The sequence below is a fragment of the Rosa rugosa genome, chromosome 7, assembly GCF_958449725.1.
Source record: "Rosa rugosa chromosome 7, drRosRugo1.1, whole genome shotgun sequence".
Classification (NCBI taxonomy): domain Eukaryota; kingdom Viridiplantae; phylum Streptophyta; class Magnoliopsida; order Rosales; family Rosaceae; genus Rosa; species Rosa rugosa.
Genome location: NC_084826.1, coordinates 41,047,683 through 41,070,981, shown reverse-complemented (window position 1 = coordinate 41,070,981; position 23,299 = coordinate 41,047,683). Strand labels below are relative to the sequence as shown.

General features: G+C 41.2%; 4 long non-coding RNA genes across 6 annotated transcripts; all 4 read left to right on the top strand.

Annotated features, from left to right (window-relative positions):
• Positions 1 to 761: 761 nt before the first annotated feature.
• Positions 762 to 3,499, top strand: LOC133723357 (uncharacterized). Of its 2 annotated transcripts, none has more exons than XR_009852952.1 (4): positions 762 to 1,028; positions 1,192 to 1,295; positions 1,507 to 1,568; positions 2,715 to 3,499. It is a non-coding gene; the product is annotated as an uncharacterized LOC133723357 (long non-coding RNA). The 2 variants fall into 2 exon arrangements; XR_009852953.1 differs by having other exon boundaries at positions 1,164 to 1,295.
• Positions 3,500 to 16,497: 12,998 nt separating this feature from the next.
• LOC133720263 (uncharacterized) lies at positions 16,498 to 17,528 on the top strand. The gene is made up of 3 exons (XR_009851788.1): positions 16,498 to 16,591; positions 16,776 to 17,163; positions 17,424 to 17,528. It is a non-coding gene; the product is annotated as an uncharacterized LOC133720263 (long non-coding RNA).
• A 113-nt stretch (positions 17,529 to 17,641) lies between these two features.
• On the top strand, positions 17,642 to 18,803 carry LOC133719879 (uncharacterized). 2 transcript variants are annotated; one of them, XR_009851516.1, is made up of 5 exons: positions 17,642 to 17,732; positions 17,970 to 18,101; positions 18,252 to 18,298; positions 18,402 to 18,433; positions 18,536 to 18,803. It is a non-coding gene; the product is annotated as an uncharacterized LOC133719879 (long non-coding RNA). The 2 variants fall into 2 exon arrangements; XR_009851515.1 differs by lacking the exon at positions 18,536 to 18,803 and having other exon boundaries at positions 18,402 to 18,528.
• Positions 18,804 to 18,813: 10 nt separating this feature from the next.
• Positions 18,814 to 19,366, top strand: LOC133719878 (uncharacterized). Its single transcript, XR_009851513.1, has 2 exons — positions 18,814 to 18,930; positions 19,011 to 19,366. It is a non-coding gene; the product is annotated as an uncharacterized LOC133719878 (long non-coding RNA).
• The last annotated feature ends 3,933 nt before the right edge of the window (positions 19,367 to 23,299 follow it).

Sequence of the window (23,299 nt, the reverse complement as noted above, 5' to 3'; positions counted from 1 at the left end):
CTGTCAATCTCTGCACCCTGAAAAGATAGGAAAATAACTATTCAAGTTGCAAAAAAAAAAAAAAAAAGGAAGGAAGGAAAGAAAAGGTTACCTCATTACATTGCAGCATCGGTTGTGAAGAAGTTGGAACGTCACCAAGGAAGTCAGTATTCAGAGTAAACTCAACATTGAGATCGCAATAAGTAGGGCCAAGACTGGTGTCAGTTTTCCGACGCTTAAAGTGCACTTCACTATTATTGCTACTGCTGCTTCCGCTACGCCTTCTTTCTTTGATGGCAGGTTTTTTCAGCTTAAGTGGATGGACCAAAGCGACGTGAGAATCTAAAGAGTCCCCATCATATTCTAGAGTGTTGAGCGGATGAGTCTAACAATCACTACTAGGAAGCAAAGTCCTATTAGGAGGCGCAGGGACGTTGGTGCTACATTCAACTTTACAAGGAATCACATTTTTGCGATGAGGCGGTGCTACACGGGTGACTTTCTTATCTTCTTTTGCTTTCAGAGACTTGTGCAGTGGTCCATTAGTAGGCGCTACTTTAGTTGTCTTCACTAGTGTAGAACGGTAGGTTTTAGACCACCAATCGACATAGTCTCGGGTAACCATGTTACGTCCCGTATCTTAAAGTACCAGTTTACTAGTTATTTGCCCGGTAAACGGCAATTACTTTCACTTTTACTGTCGTTTCGGTACTTTTAGTGGCCCTAAAAGTTGACTTTTAGTTCGGGTCAAAATTTGAGAAAATTTTTTTCATGAAAATTGTAGAGGACGTTAAACCGAGCGCGTGCATATGTGGTACGTATAAATTGGAGTTTGTATGCCAAAGTTATGAGTATTTTTGTGTGAGGGGTATTTTGGTCATTTCATCACACCTTAATTATAAGGGGCTGATCAGCCCCATTTCCAGCCATTCTCCCCATCCTTCACGACAGAAACCAGAAAGAAAAAAGAGAGAGAGAGAGAGAGAGAGAGAGAAAGAAAGAAAGAGATCTTCCGGTGCGGATTCCGGCAATTTCCGGCAGCAAAAATGGTATCAATCTCTTCCTTACCTCATGGGTTTTCTTTTGAGTATAATATTGCATAGATTTATTGGAGGATTTTTGAGATTGAAATCCGGCCACTATTTACAAATTGGGGTTTACTGTTTTCTTAATTGTTGAGGTAGTTCTTGTTGTTTTCTGGCTTGGTGGTAGTTGAAAGAAGTGTTAAGGATGTTGAGATGAAGCCGCTGTCAAAATTTGGTGACCATCGGAGGAGTTGGCCGACGAGTGAACAGTGCCGCCGAGTGAACAGTGCGGTGGGTGAACAGTGACTTAATCTCTGTTTTTAGCTAGTTTGATCACATAAATGATGAAGAGTTTTTATTTGTGATTTTGGTGAAATTTGGAAGGAATCCAATGAGAATTGAAGGCTTTGGACATAGAGGAGTGGATCTAAATTCAATTCCTATTTATCGTAAATTTAATTTCCATCCAATATTCATTCGTTTGCGGATTTTAATTTCTCAGGGTGACGTATCAAATTACTACTGGGTGAAGGAGCTCTTATGCGTGGTTGCCTAAATAGTACTGTGAGTGGACTTTTATTTTTAAGAATGATGCATGCATTTATTTTCCTGAAATAATAATTTATTTATCATTTTATTATCGAGCATAATATTTTGTCTTGGATTATAATTTTGAGATTGTTTTTCCATATAAATTTCGGATACGAATTTATTATGCCCGGAGTTTGATTTACTTGTTTTCAGGAATACGATTAAATTTTTGAAGATTAATTATGAGTTATTCTCAACTATGATTTAAGAAATGGATTTGTGATATATTTCGTGGATACTAAGCTTTTGGTGTTTATATCCGATATATGATCATTATTTGAATTTATGATTCATGCGATTTTCGACGAATTATCTTCCGAAGTATTTCCGGAATTTAAAAGTATAATTTTATTCGTCGATTTTAAGATTTTTTCTGGAATATCATTGGAATTGAGATTTCTCGAGGGAATTATTATATATTATTCATTGCTTCTTCAATTATGTTTTAGAGAATATTTTTGGCGTGTGGGACACGCCGTCGTTTCGTTATTATTTTCTCACTTATATATTTTAAGTTTTGGCGTGCGGGGTCACGTCGTTGGATTACATTTTATCTCGTGAGAAATATGGGGAAGCCTTATGGATTTACTGGTTTTTGAATGTTTTTCCTCACCATACTCGGGTCATTCGATTAGGTCTCCTCCTCACTTACTTTGTGTTTGTGAGTGGCAGTTGAGGTAGCTTATTCTCCTCCTCACGTGGGTGGCAGTCGAGGTTATTAGTTCTCCTCCTCGCACAATCTATGTGTGAGTGGCAGTCGAGGGTAGGTAGAGCCTGAGAGGCTCCATTCCCGTATGGTGAACTCTCTTCCCCGTATCCTTTTATTGTTGTTCTTGACTGGCGGGGCTAGTCCGATTTCCGTTTAACCAGCGGGGCTGGTCCTATTTCTCGAGCATCGGAATTTATATTCTTCTTCATGGTTATTTGTGACTAGCCCCATTTCTTGAGAGGAGCTTCTCGTGGCTTGTTTTCATAATTATTGCATGCATCGAAAGTTTTTTAATGAAATAATTGTGGGAAAGTATACACTCTTCTGTTTTTTACAATTAATTATTTTTGTCCACTCACACTAACGTTTTTATGTACTTTCCCCTGGGCCCTTCGGTTTCAAATGCCCAGTTTGCAGGCTAGATTAGTTGAGGTCGGGCGTACATGGAGTTGAGGCATAGCCAACAGCATTGCTTCCGCGTACTCATTCTATTTCGGTTTTATGTGATACCTAATAGATTAATATTGCTCTGATAAGCTGTGGGATTAATATTGTTTTTGGGTTGAGACTGTTATTTGAGAAATTGAAGTTGTGATTTGGGGAGCAGGTGGCTCCAGGAGTATAAGGTTGGTTTGTTTGAAGTACTTTGTGTCTTTCAACAGGTTTTGGGTAGTCCATTTTAGGGGAAGTTCTGCCAAATTTTTTGGTAGAATTTCTTCTAAGGTGGGCCCCGCAGGGCCACTTCGGATTTCAGGGGGAAATTCGGGGCGGGTCCTGTCAAACCATGTACTCTGTGATAGCACTTTGGATCGGTAACATTACCACACACTTGGTGTTCATTCTAGTGCAAGAATCCCAACGCTTATAAGTCAGAGCCAGTACGCCGATGTGAATGTCATTCTTAAGGCTGCTAGGAATGTCTTGGACATAACCAAACTGTCGACTAAACTGATGTGGATTGTATGGTTGAATGACTCGTCAGTTATCCTGCCTTAGAGAAAGATACCCGGATCGAAGGCTGATGGGATATATGAAGTCTAAATGGGAGATGTTATCGTGGTTGATAATCACTCTGTTCTCCAAAAATACCCAGGCAAATGCATCCATCCTCACATTGTCACATGCATTGAACAAAGAAAGAGCTTGTGAGTCCTCAAAATGCTTAGCTGAAAATTCTCCGAAGAAGTGAACCATATGGGGCCTTAGGTCGTTGGAAGTGGAGATTGAAAGTGGGTGCCGAAGTACTCTGCTAGCCATACGTATATATAATGAAAAGGAAGAACAGCTGAACAATTACCTAAATCACTGGAAATAGAGATCTCGTTCAAATCCTGATAAATGCTAGCCAACACCGGTACTGCTAGGCAAAATTTTAGACCTTGTGACATTTTGCTGGCGACTTTGAATACTCCCGGACGAATCAAACTGGTGTTGTCTCTGGGTAAAACAAACAGGCACAACCAACAAGCAAGAAAGGCAGCCAAATAGGTGGGCTCTATATCTTCACCCTCTATGCCTAAGTTATCAACTACTACAAGGTCTGCAGAATGTGGTGACCCGAGAGGGGGTCGCACAGCGCCGCGACTCCGAGCCAATGAGGAATCAACATGTCACGAATGGCATCTCGATAGCTCATCAACCCGAAACCGCAAGGCCTTTTGAGTTTAGGTTGTTGGTTTACAAAACACTTTCTTGGACAAGTCATTCTAGCAACCAAACAACACATTTTCAAAAGCGGAATTTTAAAGTGGGCTAAAGGATTTGGGCTTACAATAGGAGCCCAATTTGGAAAATAACAAATCACCAAGTAAATACAAGTATGAGAGACGCGCCCCAGGGTTACGGGTCTCTCGAAATTTTGGTAAACGATTAGGAAATAGATAAAAAGTAAATAAACAAGCTACTTCAAAATCCGATTAAGGACCAAAACCTTCTTTTGATAAAACTAAAGAGAAATGCGCCAAGCCGTGCCATGTGCCTCCCCTGTACGCTTCCCGACCACATGCTCGAAACCTGCACACTATAGTAGGGGTGAGCTTTCGTCCTCGCATGCCCAGTAGGGGCCGACCCAACCATGCTAGGTTTGAAAAATAATATACTTGAAAGTATTTACTACATAATATTGTGCACGTTTACCGAAAAATGCTTTAAGAAAAGTGGCAACCACAAACATTTGTTTTCTTTCATAAAACATATGCAGTATGCTTCACACACTTGGAGCTCCGAGATACTTACCTGCCGGCTAAAGTAAAATAAATCAGTGACCGACCTAGTTCGTCCTGAGTACGAGAACCAGCCAACTACTCTGTAGTCTTTGTGACTACAAGTAGCGAAAGTGTCCATTTTCTGGCTCTGAGTCTCCTATGACTGGTTCACTGTCTGTATTTGCCTTTCCTTGACAAACATAGGAGCACAGCCCCCTCCGGAGGTTCACGGTTATCGACACCGTGGGATCCCTAGGAATCAACGCGTCTAGGTCCCATTCACTTTCAGGTCACAAGTACACACATACAAGGGTACAGTATCTCAACATGCAAGTCTAGCCTCGGTTTTCACAATTAGCAATTATCAGTTCTGAAAACACATGTATCACGAGGCATCGACTGATGAACAACCAAAAACGTTCTTGCAGGCAACATACTATCTTAGTATAGCATTCCACATATACTGAAAAGCCTCTAACAAGGAAGGGACAGCTCACCCTACCTGGATATGGAGTGCTCATCCTCTAACAGAGTAGTTGGCTGGATATGGAGTGCCAACTACTCTGTAGTCTTTGTGACTACAAGTAGCGAAAGTGTCCATTTTCTGGCTCTGAGTCTCCTATGACTGGTTCACTGTCTGTATTTTCCTTTCCTTGACAAACATAGGAGCACAGCCCCCTCCGGAGGTTCACGGTTATCGACACCGTGGGATCCCTAGGAATCAACGCGTCTAGGTCCCATTCACTTTCAGGTCATAAGTACACACATACAAGGGTACAGTATCTCAACATGCAAGTCTAGCCTCGGTTTTCACAATTAGCAATTATCAGTTCTGAAAACACATGTATCACGAGGCATCGACTGATGAACAACCAAAAACGTTCTTGCAGGCAACATACTATCTTAGTATAGCATTCCACATATACTGAAAAGCCTCTAACAAGGAAGGGACAGCTCACCCTACCTGGATATGGAGTGCTCATCCACAATGTGATTCGTTCTCGACTTTCAACCATTTGTCCAAATCCAAGTGCACATGCTCGGGTCCTTTATAATAAAATTACACCAGTGAGTAACTTGACGTCACTATAACCAATTAACCGTGCAACCAAAGCATTCATTTAATTCTCTTTAGGTCCATCGAATTATCCTTTAACATAAAATCTACTATCCATTCCCAAATAATCCAAATGATATAGCATTTGAATCATTTAAGATATGGTGATTATACTTAGCACTTTGACCAAGATTGGTTTAGCATTTCTACTTTAAGAAAACAATCAACAATTACCATTCCCAAATAATCCACTTAACGTTGTAATCTTATCCGGGATATGGAGATCATACTTCGTGTCTTTATGTAATTCGGGTCAACCGGTTTCACCCTTTTTGCTTACCCGTTAACCTTAAGCAAATAAATAATTGTCATTCCCAAACAATTTATTTCTCAAACTCGTTTCGGGATATGATAGCTACAAAATGCTTAATCCAAACTTTTGACCCATTCTCAATAATGTCATTCACCACACTAATTTACTTGTCATGAGTGGTACATTCTTATTTACCAATTTCTTCAAAATGCTCACTTAATTAGCCATTTACTTCCCACCTAACACTACAAGGGCCAAAATCCAGGTGACTTAGCAATTACCATCAACTCACACTTAAATTACTCTTATTACCCATCTTTACAATTTTAACCGTGAATCACAATACCAAAACTTAATCGAGTCACATATCTGGTATCAATAATTTCACACATTAACCACACTCATTCCTCGATTCAAACAACAGATTACAACCACCACAGTTTCACCAACAACAGATTCAAAACCCAGACCCTTACCATTTCTTCTTTTCCAGACTAGCAGTCGATTTAACATGGCTGTACTTCACCACCATCAACCATTCGAACCTTTAGCAGAAAAACAATACAATCAACATTCAATACCCGACTAATTTCGCAACCAAGACAGAGTTCGGGAATCCTTACCAATCTCCAATATTAGTTGGGCTGAACCAACAGTTTCTCCCTCCTCCAAAATCTCCAAAACACCAATTCCATACTCCTCACAGATTTCAAATTAACAAATCGAGTTAGGGACCAATCTAGATCAAAGCAGGAGTCTTAACTAAGAAGGAGGGATAAAAATCCAGCTTACCAGACGAAGAGGAGTAAGCTGGTGCCCATCATGGCGGTTCTCAGTGGTTCACGCGCCAGCGGTGGCGCGTACGGTGACGTCTGCCGAAGTTGGAGGTCGAAACCAGGGGGCTTTGGTCGATCGTGAGGTCCTGATTCTATCCTTGGAGGTGACTTCGCTCGTTTCGAACAGGAGGTCAGAGAACGAAGGCATGCAGAGCCTCGATTTCCGGCGATGTGCGTTCGACGTTTTCTGGTGATGGGATGTTGGGGGCTTGATGGTCGGCGCTCTCTGAGCTCACTGGAGGCGGCGGTGTAGTGAAGGGATGGCTGGGAACCGGCGAGGGTCGAGCAGCAGTGGCGTTGCAGCCTTGGGTGGTCGTGCGCAGAGGCTGGCAGTGATGCATGTCGACAGTAAGGCTCGGGCTTGGGTTGGTTTTGGATGCTGGATCGATTGGTGATGGCGGTTTTGCGAGGTGGTGGCCGGAGATGGTGTTTTCCGGCGCTGGCAGTGGGAGGACGAGAGAGAGAGGTCGGGAGAGAGAGAGTGAGGATGCGGCCGAGAGGGAGAGAGGAAGAGAAATGAGACTAGGGTTTTCTCACTTTCCTATTTATACCCATGTCCGTGAAATACCTATTTTGCCCTTGCGGCAAATTACCGAACTCTCCTAGCTTACTGCTTTCGGTTTTGGGCTCGTAACATTTCTTTTACTCATTTTTCATCGAAAACTTCCTAAATTATTTCTCGACTTCGTCCTAGGCCCAAACTCGATCTCGTGAAAATTAAAAATCCAAAACTTTGTTACAACTCAATCTATGGTCTTCGAAACTTTAACAAACGGTCGCCGCACTAAACTTTTGTAACCGTCTAGGCCCAAATGAAAGAATCTCGGCCCAAACTTAAATCATAAGGCCCAATTCGTGATCTCGATACCAAAACAATTTCTGAAATCGATTTCTTCACTTAGATCACCTCCTTGCGGAAAAATCTTATTGGCGAAAATTACCTTCAAAAAAATTAAACAAAAATTTCGGGGGCTCACACAGAAGTTCGTTATCGGATCTCATGGATCGTGCCAGATGGGTTAAACGCATTCGGGGGTGGGTCTCTTTTGTTCCTGCTGCTTTTGTTCGGAGGCCTCTTAATGCGCAAAGCTCCTCTATACCAGTATCATATCCATGAAGTTATCTTCACTTTCTGCCCTTGACCTTCCTTGCAGAGCTTATGGTAGGCGAGAAACAAATAGCAGCTTTGTTAACTCCCTTTGCTTGTTGCAGAAAGCTCTGCAACAACTAGAACAACCTCATCATAAAATAGTCCGGCAATGGGCAAACCTCCAAGTTGGTCCAAATCCCAGAGGGAGATGGACATTTCCCCGCTAGAAGTGTGGAGGGTATTCGTCGTAGGACACCAATACTCACAGAAAGCCCGTATGACAGGTGCAACGCGGTCATAGCTGAATAGTGAGGCAAATATCGCTCGATAGAGACCAGCCTCCCTAATAAGCTTGCCATTCCTGCTTAAGATATCTTCTACCCATTCCCAGTAGAACTCTGTGTAAGAGAACCCCCCCCCCCCCCCCGTTTGCTCGAAATACACTGCTCCACTGGACTGAACCGTTGCATATACGATCGCTGAGAAGCGTGAATGGGACCTGAGGATTGTTCTGATCATGATGCGAAGACTTCGACAACAACACGTTTGAGCTTTGTTTGTCATGGCCAGACCTCTGTTGTCGAAACATAGCTAGTTGACGAGGTGCCACATGAGTCCACTGGAGGATGTGAGCTGAAAGGTCATAAGGAGGGACATTGATTGCTTGAGGCGCAGTCAATGATGGATACACCTGCAGAGTAGTGCCATCACTTTGAGTGTCCTCCGGATCCTCGAGGATGGTGAATGTCCCTTTCTTGAAGCACTTGAAGAAAGCCATGGCCACAAAAGGACGAGAAGCGCGATCACGAGTGCCTGACGAAGTACAAAAAGCTTAACCGCTTTTAGTGGACCCTACCACGCACAAAAGTGGAGGAATCCAAGCACTTAGGACGTTAGCGTTCTTCTCTTTGTGAGCCACCAAATACGCAAAGCCTAACTGCTTTTAGTGGACCCTACCACGTGTAAAGGTGGAGGAATCCTAGCACTTAGGACGTTCACGTTCTTCTCCTTGACATCGACAAACACACAAAGCCTAACTGCTTTGAGTAGATTTTCCCACAATCAAGAAGTGGAAAAATTCAAGCACTTGGGTTGTCCGCATTCTTCAATGGTCATTAAGAGCCTGGAAAGAGAGAAGAAAACAGAAATTACTAAACCATTCATAAGGCATGTACTGTACAAAAAAAAAAAAAGCTGCGACATCATTAGAAAAGAAGGTGGGGGCATGTGACAGAGCATGATTAAGAAAAAGAGAATCATGCTTTGAAGTTTGAACTCAGACCAAAGAAAAAAGAATCATCATGCTTGGGATACACGTGCATATGTCCATATTGTCAGAGGGTGGGACATGGAATCATGGATAATTGGAAAAAGCTAGTCATGGCATGTATAAAAAAAAAAAAAACAATAATAATAGTAAAAGGAAGGTTAATCGACAGAGGAAGACAATAAATCAATGAGAGATACCACAAACCTACCTTGTCGCTACCAACAGCTCGCGTTGTCTCGAGGTTCCAGGAGAAGCAGCAAATCTGTAGCAGCAGGTTGCTGTCAGAGAATAGAGAAAGAAAAAAAAAAAAAAAAAGTAAGCACAGGCTGCATCGATTATCTCTGAAAGGAATGAATGAAGACAAATCACCTTAATTGCTAGATATTATTCTGCAACACAAGGACAAAAGGCAACGAAGCAAGGAAATTGGGAGCCATCAGCGAGTCTTAGAGTCACTATTATTGAGGAAGACGGGTTTGAAAGTAAAGTTTGAGGAGGCCTCTAGTTATATTGAAAGGCTAGGGTTTCTTAAGCAAGGAATTTCCTAGTTAAGACTAGGAAAATATGGAGGGAATCAAAATTTCCTGCTATATATGGCACCAATTTGTGTGATGCTCAAGGATATTAATTGCTGAAATTTTGTGGGTGAATATCTTACACAAGGAAAAATCAAGAAGTGATTCCATGAATATTTATGTTATGGGTTTTCATCACTATTTGAAATCCCTAATATATTTATTAAATTAAATCACGATTTTTTTTGGAATCTCTATGACTTTGGAGTTCTAGAAGCTAGCTCCGTTAAAGTAAAGCATTGCGACAAACTAAAATGGAAAAGCCGTCAAAGTCAAGGCGACCAAAAAAAAAAATTCAAACTTCAAGTCACACCTCCAACACGTGACGACATGTTTACGGCGCATCTCGAAGTGGGGGCATTTGTAGACACAAGAATTTAATGAAAATAAAATTCGTTAAATAATTCGGTCAACACTTGAAATTATGACCGAACAAACTTAGTCGGCATGTGGATCCCACAAAATGTGCACGTGATTTGTGAGTAAGCAAAACCAAGCAGACTCAGAGAATGACACGTGGCGACAAATGAAAGACCCGACGACAATAAATGAGTTTGTTATGACTAAATCAATTGATATTAAAGCTGATCAATCAAATTAAATCAATTGATTCCAAGAAAAATCAAGCATTAAATGTCGTCTATTGATTAGATGTCAATTAATTTAAATTGATAATCAAGACTAAAATCAGTCATCAAATTAATTGGCTAACTTTCTTAATGGTCATGATTAAATCAATTAATTAAGGCTGATTGATTCAATTATGCTATTAAGGAAATGCAATTAATTACTTGTCATCAAGGCATTCCAAATTGAGAGAGACGCCAACACTATAAATACCCCTTCTCAAATCAAGAGAAGGACTTCAGCCAAAGAGAAAAATCACTCCCAAAGTTTAGAAGTCTTCAAAGTGTGTGAAGAACCATCAAGCTGCAAAATAGCCGGTTCATCACCAACCTCAAGCCCAAGCACTTGTCACGTGTCAACCCTCGTGGCCACCATCCAACTCAAGATCAAGCATCAATCGCCCTTGAGTCAAACATACCATCGGAGATAGAATCAGAGGATTACCCAAAGATTGTAACCCACATTTAAATTATTAATAAAATTATTATTTTTTGTACATGTATCCGCATTCTATTTGTTTTCAGATTCTCGTGTTTACACCAGCCCCTCAAAGAAGGCCATCGATCCCTAAGCTGCACAGTCAACTCATGCGTCTTTACTGGTGGAGTTTTCGCGGGAAGCACCAATCGACCAATGAGATTCATATTGCATCTTTCCAATCCACGAAGATAAGGCTCTTCCGAAATTTGCACAGATGCCATGCCATTCTCAAAGAAGGTGAAGGCTGGGGTTGAGCCATGCCGCCGCCAAAGCAGCTCAGCCGGGCGGAGGCGCGTTTTAGGTTAGCGACTCCTGTTTTTGGGTTTTAGGTTCAGGATGTTATAACTTATCCGTTTATGTATATTTGTTCTTAATTAAAAAAAAACTAATTATTATTATTATAAAATGACCTCATACTTGGAAGAAAAACGTTAGAATTGACGGAGGGTGTAAACTAGCAATTTTCGCCAAGTTCAGGACGTTAATTTCCGCAATTACAAGTTTGGGTGTAAATTGACAATTATACCCAAGTTTAGGATGTATTTAAGAAATTTAGCCTAAAAATAAATGTATATTGATTGAGCAAACTCCACATAAGAATGGTTAAATTTTTGAACTTCCACTACACCAATTTCGGAATCAGACAACACATATCAGACGACAGCAAACATTTTAACTGTCGTCTGAAATAATCAGACGACAGCAAGAAATATTCTGTCGTCTAAGTTTTCGAATCCAACAATAGTTTTTTCTTGGCTGTCGTGCAAAATCATTTCAGACAATGGTTCATTTTTTTTATGTTGTCTGAATGAATCAATTCAGACAACAGTTATTATGTGATGTTGTCCAAGGTTCATTCATACAATGGTTTATTTTTAATGTTGTCTGAATGGATCAATTCAGACAACAGTTATTATTTCAATGTTGTCCAAGGTTTATTCAGACAATGGTTGATTTTTGATGTTGTCTGAATGGATCAATTCAGACAACAGTTATTATTTCAATGTTGTCCAAGGTTTATTCAGACAATGGTTGATTTTTGATGTTGTCTGATTGTTCAATCACACAACTGTTATTCATTGTCTGTTGTGCAATAACTTTTAAGTCAATACTTGCTAAAAGATATTGTCTGATTTGGTTTCACACAACTGTTTTTATTCATCTGTTGTCACATTATCTTCAGACAATGCACCCTAAATGCTGTTGTCTGAAGTTAGATTCCCCTAGGCCTCATCATATGGCCCTTGGGCCCTAAGCCCGCCCGGCCCGTTTAGGGTAGGGTATGGGTCACACAAATAAAGCCCGGCCCTACCCTACGGCCCCGCCCGATTGAGCCTGTAAGGGCTAGGCCCGGCCCGGCCCTTAAAGCCCGGCCCTAACCCGGCCCTAAAATTAATATTTTATTTTTGTTATTTTCTATTACATGTGTTATATGTATAAAACTATGGAAGTGTAGAAAATTATTTCAATCTGCCATATTAGGAAATGAGTCTTTTAAATTGAGCCATATTTTGAGAAGAAGAAAATAATTTTTTTTAAAGAATTAACCGTTAATTCGGCAAAAACGCCGCCGTTTTAATATAATCTTATGGGTATTTTAATATTTACCAATAATTACTGTTAACTAATTAACTGTAATAATTACAAAGCTATTATTTCAAATTGGACAATATATTCATGTAATACCAATTTTGAAATAAATCAAGTAATCAACATAACTAAAAATAATCAATTGGTCGAGTTGAAACCTTTTTACCAATGTAATGTTAACTTCTTAATGAGCAAAATGGGGGACGAAATGGAATTTTTTAAAATGCACCGCTGGATGTTATTTTCATATGAATATATGTTAGTGGTAGAAATTTCAGCAATTTCCTCCTTCTTTTGGACCTCGATCTACCCGGTCAACTCAATACCCTAAATAGAACATAAAACAAATAGGCTCTTAACCGGTCCTTGGCAATTCACTTTTTTCGATCTTTCAGCTCCCACACTCTCATGGGTAGGGGGTCTACTTATGGATGTCAAAATTCCGCAACGTTTGTCCGCGCATGGTGCCGCTCCTCTTAGGGAAGTTTGCTTGTGCAAAGCGTTGACCGCTCCGTTAGGTGCCTTATTCACGGCGGATCGACCTAATTTCTTTACACAATACCTATCACTATTGTATAAACATATAAGAATTTTCCGATTGATCGATTTTCATTTCAAAATTTTTGGATCGCACATAATTCTTATGTCTTGTAATGTAGTATAACTAGTTTATTAGGCTTGTTACCCTCCATGAGCAAAATGGGGGATGAAATGGAATTTTTTAAAATGAACCGTTGGATGTTGTGTGCATATGAATATATGTTAGTGGTAGAAATTTCAACAATTTCCGCATTCGGTTGGACCTCGATCTACCCGGTCAACTCAATACCCTAAATAGAACATAAAACAAATATGCTCTTAACCGGTCCTTGGCAATTCACTTTTTTTGATCTTTCAGCTCCCACACTCTTATGGGTAGGGGGTCTACTTACGGATGTCAAAATTCCGCAACGTTTGTCCGCGCATGGTGCCGCTCCCCTTAGGGAAGTTTGCTTGTGCAAAGCGTTGACCGCTCCGTTAGGCGCCTTATTCACGGCGGATCGGCCTAATTTCTTTACACAATACCTATCACTATTGTATAAACATATAAGAATTTTCCGATTGATCGATTTTCATTTCAAATTTTTTGGATCGCACATAATTCTTATATGTCTTGTAATGTATAACTAGTTTATTAGGCTTGTTACCCTCCATGAGCAAAATGGGGGACGAAATGGAATTTTTTAAAACGAACCGTTGGATATTGTTTGTATATGAATATATGTTAGTGGTAGAAATTTCAGCAATTTCCTCCTTCTTTTGGACCTCGATCTACCCGGCAACTCAATACCCTAAATAGAACATAAAACAAATATGTTCTTAACTGGTCCTTGGAAATTCACTTTTTTTTATCTTTCAGCTCCCACACTCTCATGGGTAGGGGGTCTACTTACGGATGTCAAAATTCCGCAACGTTTGTCCGCGCATGGTGCCGGAGCCCCTTAGGGAAGTTTGCTTGTGCAAAGCGTTAACCGCTCCGTTAGGTGCCTTATTCACGGCGGATCGGCCTAATTTCTTTACACAATACCTATCACTATTGTATAAACATATAAGAATTTTCCGATTGATCGATTTTCATTTCAAATTTTTTGGATCGCACATAATTCTTATATGTCTTGTAATGTATAACTAGTTTATTAGGCTTGTTACCCTCCATGAGCAAAATGGGGGACGAAATGGAATTTTTTAAAATGAACCGCTGGATGTTGTTTGTATATGAATATATGTTAGTGGTAGAAATTTCAGCAATTTCCTCCTCCTTTTGGACCTCGATCTACCCGGTCAACTCAATACCCTAAATAGAACATAAAACAAATATGTTCTTAACCGGTCCTTGGCAATTCACTTTTTTTGATCTTTCAGCTCCCACACTCTCATGGGTAGGGGGTCTACTTACGGATGTCAAAATTCTGCAACGTTTGTCCGCGCATGGTGCCGCTCCCCTTAGGGAAGTTTGCTTGTGCAAAGCGTTGACCGCTCCGTTAGGTGCCTTATTCACGGCGGATCGGCCTAATTTCTTTACACAATACCTATCACTATTGTATAAACATATAAGAATTTTCCGATTGATCGATTTTCATTTCAAATTTTTTGGATCGCACATAATTCTTATGTCTTGTAATGTATAACTAGTTTATTAGGCTTGTTACCCTCCATGAGCAAAATGGGGGACGAAATGGAATTTTTTAAAATGAACCGCTGGATGTTGTTTGCATATGAATATATGTTAGTGGTAGAAATTTCAACAATTTCCCCATTCGGTTGGACCTCGATCTACCCCGTCAACTCAATACCCTAAATAGAACATAAAACAAATATGCTCTTAACCGGTCCTTGGCAATTCACTTTTTTTTATCTTTCAGCTCCCACACTCTCATGGGTAGGGGGTCTACTTACGGATGTCAAAATTCCGCAACGTTTGTCCGCGCATGGTGCCGCTCCCCTTAGGGAAGTTTGCTTGTGCAAAGCGTTGACCACTACGTTGGGCGCCTTATTCATGGCAGATCGGCCTAATTTTTTTACACAATACCTATCAATGTTATATAAACATATGAGAATTTTCAGATTGGTCAATTTCCATTTTAGAATTTTTGGATCACATATAATCCTTATATATGCCTATTAATATATACCATTAAGCCATATTTTGAGAAGAAAAAAATAATGTTTTTTTTTTGTTAAACAAAATAAGGCCCTTTTTTGGCCCATTTCGGCCCTATTTGAGGGCCGGCCCGACCCGACCCTTTCGGCCCTAACGGATCCGGCTTTTCGGGCGGGTAAGGGTTAGCATATTTAAGCCCTGGCTCGACCCTACCCGGCCCTAAATTTTGTTGACTTTGACTAGCACTACTAAAAACAATTGCAATTGCTTCGCCTTTTTACTTCGGCAACAGTTGCCGTCGCAATTGACACCCTATTGCTACGGAAAATGTTCCGTCGCGATTAACCCTTATCATTTGCGACGGAAAATCTTTGCCGTAGTAATTTTGTGCTCAATTGCGACGGTTTTACCTCTTGCATGGACATAAGATAAAAATTTCAATTTTAATTACAAATATGTTAGCTTATACCAATTTGCCTCCTAAAGTTGTATGACTTATACATTGCATTTAAATTGTTGAGGTTCATTCTAAAGCAACCATGAAGTGAAAAATGAATTTGGAGAAACCAACCGCTCGATGGAGAAATTGTAATGTTTTATGGTGGTTGTAAAAAATCCAGCCAATTTGGTTCTCGTTTCGAATTCGATCAACTATGTCAAACTTAGTTACTTTTATAAATATATATTTATATATCATACACTCCAAAGGGTAACCTCTATCAATTCAAAGAAAATGGGAAAACTGACCGTTGGATGAGATTATTACAATAAATTATGAGTGTGGTAAAAAATTTAGCAAATTTCACGATATTGGCGAATCCGATCGAATTGGTCAACCGTAATCTTCGCACTAGCCCAAAAAAATTTCCCTCTTTTTTGTTTTTGATTTTCTTTTGTCCAAATTTCCTACTAACAAAACAACCCTAATTTTTTCCCTCTTTTTCCCAAAGTCCCAAACATCCCCGCGCGCTATCTCTCTGTCTCTCTCGCCCCGAACCTCACCGCTCTCTCTCTCTGTCTCTCTCGTCAAAACCTATCTCAGTCCCGAACCTCACCGCTCTCTCTCTCGCCCCGAACCTCACCGCTCTCTCTCTCTGTATCTCTTCTTCGTTGAATTCAATCACTACGGATGGGTATTCTCTCTCCTTCTCGATCTGTCTATAGGGTTTTCTTCTTTCCAGATTCCCCGTTGGTTTTCTGTGGGTAACAATCGTTTTCTTCATGATTCCCCGTTGGTTTACTTTCACCAGGATCTACGAGCTTTCTCCGTGGTCTCAAACGAGGATCCGATCTAAGAGCGTTAGCTGGCGGTGGCTTTCTTCTCATCCAAATCAGAATTAGAGGGTATGTCAGTGGCTCGATTTATATTCCTTAATTATGTGGATGAGATCTTAGAGTTTTAATTTTGTTTTCATCTACTCTTCCGCAGATGCCAGGCCTAAACCCTCTCATCCTCTTCGCAATGTTGTCGTCATTGTCTCTCCCCAATCCTCCGACCTTGCCGCCTACCTTTGACGCCTTCGTGATGCCATTGAAGAGCTCCAGAACCCGAAACACCATTCTTCGCCCGTATCATCCACCGCCATCACCAAATCGAATTTATGGTAATAATTATTACAAGGTTTTTTTGGGTTTTGGTTAGTTGATTAATTGATTTGGCTCTAAATATGTCTTACACATCTCATATCATCCACCACTCCAAAAAGGTCTGCTCTTCAATTGAATTTGGTTTTGATTCTAATATGGGTGATGCTGTTTACTTTGGTTTTGATTTTTTTGGCAAAACAGGTTTTTCTACAGTGATTGGAATGGTTAAGTCAGGGTTTAATACTTCGTGAATTGAACAGGTGATGAAGATCCTAACAAGAGAAACAAACTAGTTCAGGACTTGAATGATTTAACTGGAGAAGGAAACATTGAGAGTATGCTTGCAGTAGATTCAGTAGATTATTTACAGTCCTTTGTTTTGTAGCTACTTTACTGTATTTGTTAAAAGTCCTCTATATTTCTGATTCTCTTGGTTGGAATTGGACTTTATAGTGGATTGCGAGGCAACTCTTATTATATTGCTATCAACTTCAGTCATCCACTGGCTGAGCAACAGATAAAAGCTGTGGACAGAGTTTTGTCAGAACTAGATGTGTCTTCGATACCAAGGTTGATGGTGTGGAACAAGGTACAGTAAATCTGCTTTTTGGTGATTCAGTAACTAAACAATATATTGCAACTCTATCATGTTATCTGCTGATCGTGGAATAGGGTTTTTTTTTTTAAGTCAGATGATCGTTAAATTAGATGGGAAGTGATTCTGTTGATTCCATTTAGCCTACTGGACAAATGCTTTGCATGTTAAGTGTTATCTTAATTATACTCACTCTAGTAATGGTATATGCAATCTATACATAAGATTGATGATAGACAACTATATATTTGCAGGTTGATAAGGTGAGCGATCCTGACAGCATCAGAACAGAAGCAGAAAAGAGAGATGATGTTGTTTGCATATCTGCTCTGAGTAGCCAGGGCTTGAATGATTTCTGCAGTGCAATCTAGGAAAAATTGAAGGTACTAATTGTTTCTCTGCCACGTTTTCATACTCTGAGTCATGTTTGGGCTCCTATAAGTTAAAAGATAAGAATGTCTTTTGTTTAACAGGACTCTATGGTATGGGTGGAAGCCTTGATCCCATTTGAAAAAGGAGAGCTTCTTAGTACCATACATAAGGTTGGAATGGTGGAGAGAACAGTAAGTATCCAGTGGATGTTGATGATTTCATACTATCTTCTCTTCTTCTTTTTTTCTTTTGTGAAGTAAAAACACTACACTATCCAAAGGTGTTAGCTTTGACAAATTGTCATGCTGTTTTGTGCATTTGAGAATTACTTAAGTTCAGTTTGCTATGTCTATGTGTGGTTTTGTATTTGTAATTGAAGCACCTAGTGTTTGCTCTTACTGTGTTTGTCTTGGCTCTAATTTGAGTAGAAAACTAAGGAAGAGAGGGAGAGGCAAATTGGGTCAAACTAGATATATCATGGAATAAGCACAGAGGAGTTTAGTTAGCTAAAAGGGTGAACGCTGGAAACATTTATATGGTACTGCTGGAAACATTTATAGGTGCGTCAATTATATGGTACTGCTGGAAACTTTTGTAGCTGCAGATAACATTAATTATATTATCTACACCACTCTTTTGTGTATGAACATTTTCTTTTGTTGATGATATGCAATGAAATCTTAACCCGCAAACATGGATGTATATCTCAGGTATGAGGAACTTGCTTCTAACCCTAACATGGAGTACATTGCTGGAGGTAAAACATGGATTACACTTGGTTTTGGATTTCAATGTTGTTATTGTGGATATCTTAAGTTGCTATTTATGATGACTAAGAATGAAACTTTTCATTGTTGCAGGTGCTACTCAAAACTCCATTTGAGTTGCCCAGGTACTAAATGAATTGCTTTCTGTGATGCTCAAGTAATCCAATGATTTACGTCCTTTAATTGTCATGATTCACCATAAACTAATTTCTCTTTACTTTCTGCAGTGTACACGAACAAAACATGAACTTTTGGAACTCATGTAGTTTTATAACTTGCAACAAGTTATTTTAGTTTTCCACCAAATTTGCTCTAACTTATATCTCCCTTCACTACCAAATTGAAATTGTTAAATGGTGTCAAGTGGTGTTCTAAGACATAAAGCTAGGATATACTACTAAATGTTAATTTGCTTGAGCAGGCTTGGTCACAGTCTTTCAATTGTATCTCTTCTCAATATGTTCCAGCAATATATGAGCTATGAAGGAAGTTCTATTTGTACAAAGGAAGAGATTTATGTTCCAGCAATATATGTCAGAGTGGTAATTCATGATTAAAACTGGTATGTGATTACATTACTGCAGGTTGCTGAGGGGTAGATTCCACTCGTGGTAGCTAAAGGGTACCGAACAAGCTAGATTTACTATATATAATATGATTCAAAAAGTGATATCAACTAAAGGCAATCTCTTTTCCCTGCAGAGAGGAGATAGCACGTTATAAAGGACTTGATCCGACAGAGCGTTTACTAATGTTAAAAGCACTCTGTGAACTCCGAGCCGATGTATTTACTCCTTTGTCATTATTTTTTCTGTTTCTTAATGTCAAGTGGTGTACATACCGGATATCCTAGCTTTATGTTACCATTTGTTTTGGTATTTTGATGAGCCTCCTGCTAGCTAGTTTTAGTTTTTGCTTTAGTTATAGGCATGGTTAATGCAATGTGGACGCGTTTATGTTTTCCGGCTTTATGCAGTTATAGCCACTTAGGCAATGTTAATTCTTATGTAAATGTTGGGATGAATATTGCTGATGAATGAAATGGCTTTTGGAATCAAGGATGTGTTCAATTGTACAGAATGTATGTCTTCTCTTATATCTCAGACAATTCAAAACCAACAGCAAACCATTGTCTAACAAATGAACATGATGAAAAAAGAAAGAAAAATCTGTTGTCTGATGAAAACGAAGACCACAGAGAATTGAAAAGCTACAATTGTATGAATTGATAAACTACTACAGCATCTTGGGAGGCCATATGGTTGAAAAGAGACTTTAAGGATCCATAAAGCAAGAAAGCTGTAGTTCAAGAAAATCTCAGACAACAGTTTATTTTAGGATGCAAAAGTATGAAGCAATGATACACAATGGCTTTAATAGTTTTGCTCTTGTCTTGTTTAAAGTCAGTCAATAGCATTCAATTACTTTGCAGATGTACAAGCTTCCTTCAGACAACAGTTTTTTACAAATCAATGTTCTCTAAATTTTCATTACACGTCCATATTCTTCTAGGGTCTGTCAACTGAAATTACTTTGCACAAGAGTTAAGTTGCCAATTGCTGTTGTTCTTCGTGGTATTCAGACAACAGAAAATTGTGTAGTCGCTGTCGTAGTAAACTTTATCAGAAGACAGTTTTTGGTATTATTGCTGTTGTTCTTCGTGGTATTCAGACAACAGACAATTGTGTAGTCGTTGTCGTAGTAAACTTTATCAGACGACAGTTTTTTCGTATTGTTTGATTATGTATCAGACGGCATTGAGATAGACAACAACAAACTGTATAATCAGACGACAGTGAAAAACTGTCGTCTGATTGAAAAATTGGTGTAGTGTTCCACACAAACCCTCACTTAATTAAAGATCAATAAATAAGCTATTTATATATTATCCAATACCATAGGAATCAATCAATAATTTATTTAATTAAACAGTCATAAAAATTCTTTTGGTGAGAGAGATTGAAAACTAGGGCTACATGGCTAGAAAAACCTAAACTGCTCCAACAAACCCGGACTCTGTAGGTCGGGTTTTGAGAACTTCTGCTCGTCTGGCGGCGCTCGGGGCCGGTGAGGGTTCGCCTCACTGCTATTGGGCTGCTGCTGGACGGGTATTGAACGCTATTTTCTCGGGAGGTCAAAGGGAGAGGCGTCGGGCTCAAGGTGGTGGGTGGGACTGGGTGAGGTTCCAGATGACATCTCTGGGTGTGTTCGCGTTGTGCAGGGATGGGAAGTCAGGCGTGGGCTCCACAGATTCTGGCGGCGGCGTGGGTCTGATGGTTTTGAGCGGTGGCGAAGTTCTATGGAACTGTGCGGCGGTGAGATCTGGAGGATCCGGGCATCCAGGCGGCTTGGAATCTGATGGGGTGCGCGGAGAGGCCAAGCGGTGGGCGTTGTTTGCTGGGTCGGGCAGGAGCGGCTTGGTTACACGTGGTCAAAGAGGCAAGCTATGGCGGATCGGTGATGGGAGCGGATGGCGCTGCACAAGGATGCACGAGGAGATGAAGTTTGGGCCTACTCCAAATCCTGTTTGGGCCTTGGGGTTTGGACCTTCTTCTTTGAGCTACCCAGTGGGCCTTTCATTTGGGCTAGGGGTTTTGGGCCTTTAGCTTTTTAGTTTTAGTCTTTTGATTAAAATAATTCCCTACTTTGTTAGGGAGCTATGCTTCTAGGTTTTAGTAGCATCATCGAGTATAGTTTACTCTGCCTATTTACTATGTAGTAGTCAATAGTCTATAGGCTCCCTTTCTGAGCATGGAACCGTCAAATGATTGAACCTAATCTATGTATCATTGTGCTATTACCACAAACTATTTGTCTACCCCATGATGGTTGTTTCTGTGTGAGAATACGGGACCTAAGTATGAAGCATGACCGAGAGAGAGAGAGCGACACAAGCATGTATAATGGTTCACCTTGCCCTTGAGGCAAGGCTACGTCCACTTAGAGATTCCACTAGTAGTGAGGCCAAGTAGCCTTTGTAATGATACAAGTGTGGGATCATGGATTCCTCCCTTTCCAAGAAGGGGAGAACTTCCTCTTATAGCTAAAGGAAGTCTCCATCTAGTTTACATTTCCGATGTGGGACATAATACACCTATTTACTTCTCTTGAAGGCTTTTGTAGAGCATGGGAGAGTGGCCTTCTGGCAAGATACCGGCCGATCTCCACCATGGCGAGGTAGCTTGGGTGTCGGTCTACCGGATGCATATCTGTTGATATCACTTATATTACATACCGCCAAGCATAATCAACGACCTCATAGGTGGGCCCCGCGGCATGGCTAGCCCCGCCTATGGCATGCATCCGGTAGGCCGACACCCGAGCTACGTTGCCATGGTGGAGGTCGGCCGGTATCTAGTCAGGAGGCCACCCTCCCATGCTCTCCAAGAGGCTTCAAGAGAAGCAATATATGTGTTATTGTCCCACATCGAGGATATGTAAATAGAGTGGGACTTCCCTTAGCTATAAAGGGAAGTCCTCCCCTTCTTAGATAGGATGGATCCATGATCCCTATACTTGTATCACTACAAAGGTCACTTGGCCTCACTCATAGTAAACTATCTAAGTGGACGTAGCCTTGCCTCAAGTGCAAGGTGAACCACTATACATGCGGTGTTATCTCTCTCTCTCTCTCTCTCCCCATCATGATCCACACACACTTCCCGTTCCGTATTCTTCAGTAGAAACATTGGCGCTAGAAGGAGGGTCCCTATGTTTGGGTATGAACCTCCGACCTTGAGCAAGAGTCATGGATGGGCACCAAGAGTCATGTACGGGTACCACAGGTCATCGGGTACATGGGTACATGCAAGACACCCCACCTCCCTCCCCAAGCATCCGGTACTCGAGCCATCCGGTACTCTAGCCATTCGGGTACCATGCCATCCGGGTACCATGAGCAAGAGGCATCCGGGTACCATGCCATCCGGGTACCATGAGCAAGAGCCATCCGGGAACCATGCCATCCGGGTACCATGAGTCCCGTACGTCAACCCACCCCGGAGGTACAAACTTCTACTAGGACCTGCCGCATCTCAACTCATCACGGAGCCAGCAGCAACTCGGATATGGACACCTGCCGGTACCCCAGCCCTTATCGGTACCCGCTGCCCTTATCAGGACCCTGCACCCTCAATTCAACAACCGCTCTTGTACGTCATGCTTGAGAGCCCGGTACCCGATCCTATCTAGGCACCCACGCCTTCTCCCAGATCGTCATCACCGACAACCTCAATCTCTGGACACCCGGTGTACCAGTGACCCACCCCGGAGACCCTGGCTCATACTGGGATCCGCTAGGTTTGTCTTCTCACCAGCATCCCCATCCATGTTAACTGGAGTTCAAGTGGCAGCAGACCCGAACTCTCCAGGCATCCATGTCTCTCCGGCAACGTCTTCCTCAAATGACTTACCAGAAGCTTCATCACCTCTGGGTGACCAAATTCGGAACCCGAATGACTCTTCGGCACTCTCTTGGCCTCATGCATCAACCCAAGCTCACTGAGCACCGAAGACTTAGTTCCAAAAAAAAAAAAAAAAAAAGAAACCTCGACGACCCCGCCCGGTATCCACTAAGCATCCGGCACCCGGTTCACTTCAGGTCTTGCTACCTCTCATCCCGGCACCCGGCATCACCAAGACCAACCTCGACGACCCCGCCCGGTATCCACTGCACATCTCGGAGGTTCCATCTTTGTACCTTGACCCATCTCGGTCTCGGAATCCCAACCAGTCAAGCTCTAAGCTCGGCATCCCTCCTAGCACCTCATACCTCATACCCCAGTATACTCTCACCGGTACCTCATACCTCCCGGCACCTCATACCCCAGCCCTTACCGGTACCCCAGCCCATCGGGTACCCATGCCCTCATCGGTACCAGAACACTACCAGCTACCTAGCCCGGAGGCCTCTCACCAACACTTCTCCTGCTTCCATACGTCCACACTACTCACCGAAACTTCTTCGTCACTCAGTGATATCCACCCTCAAA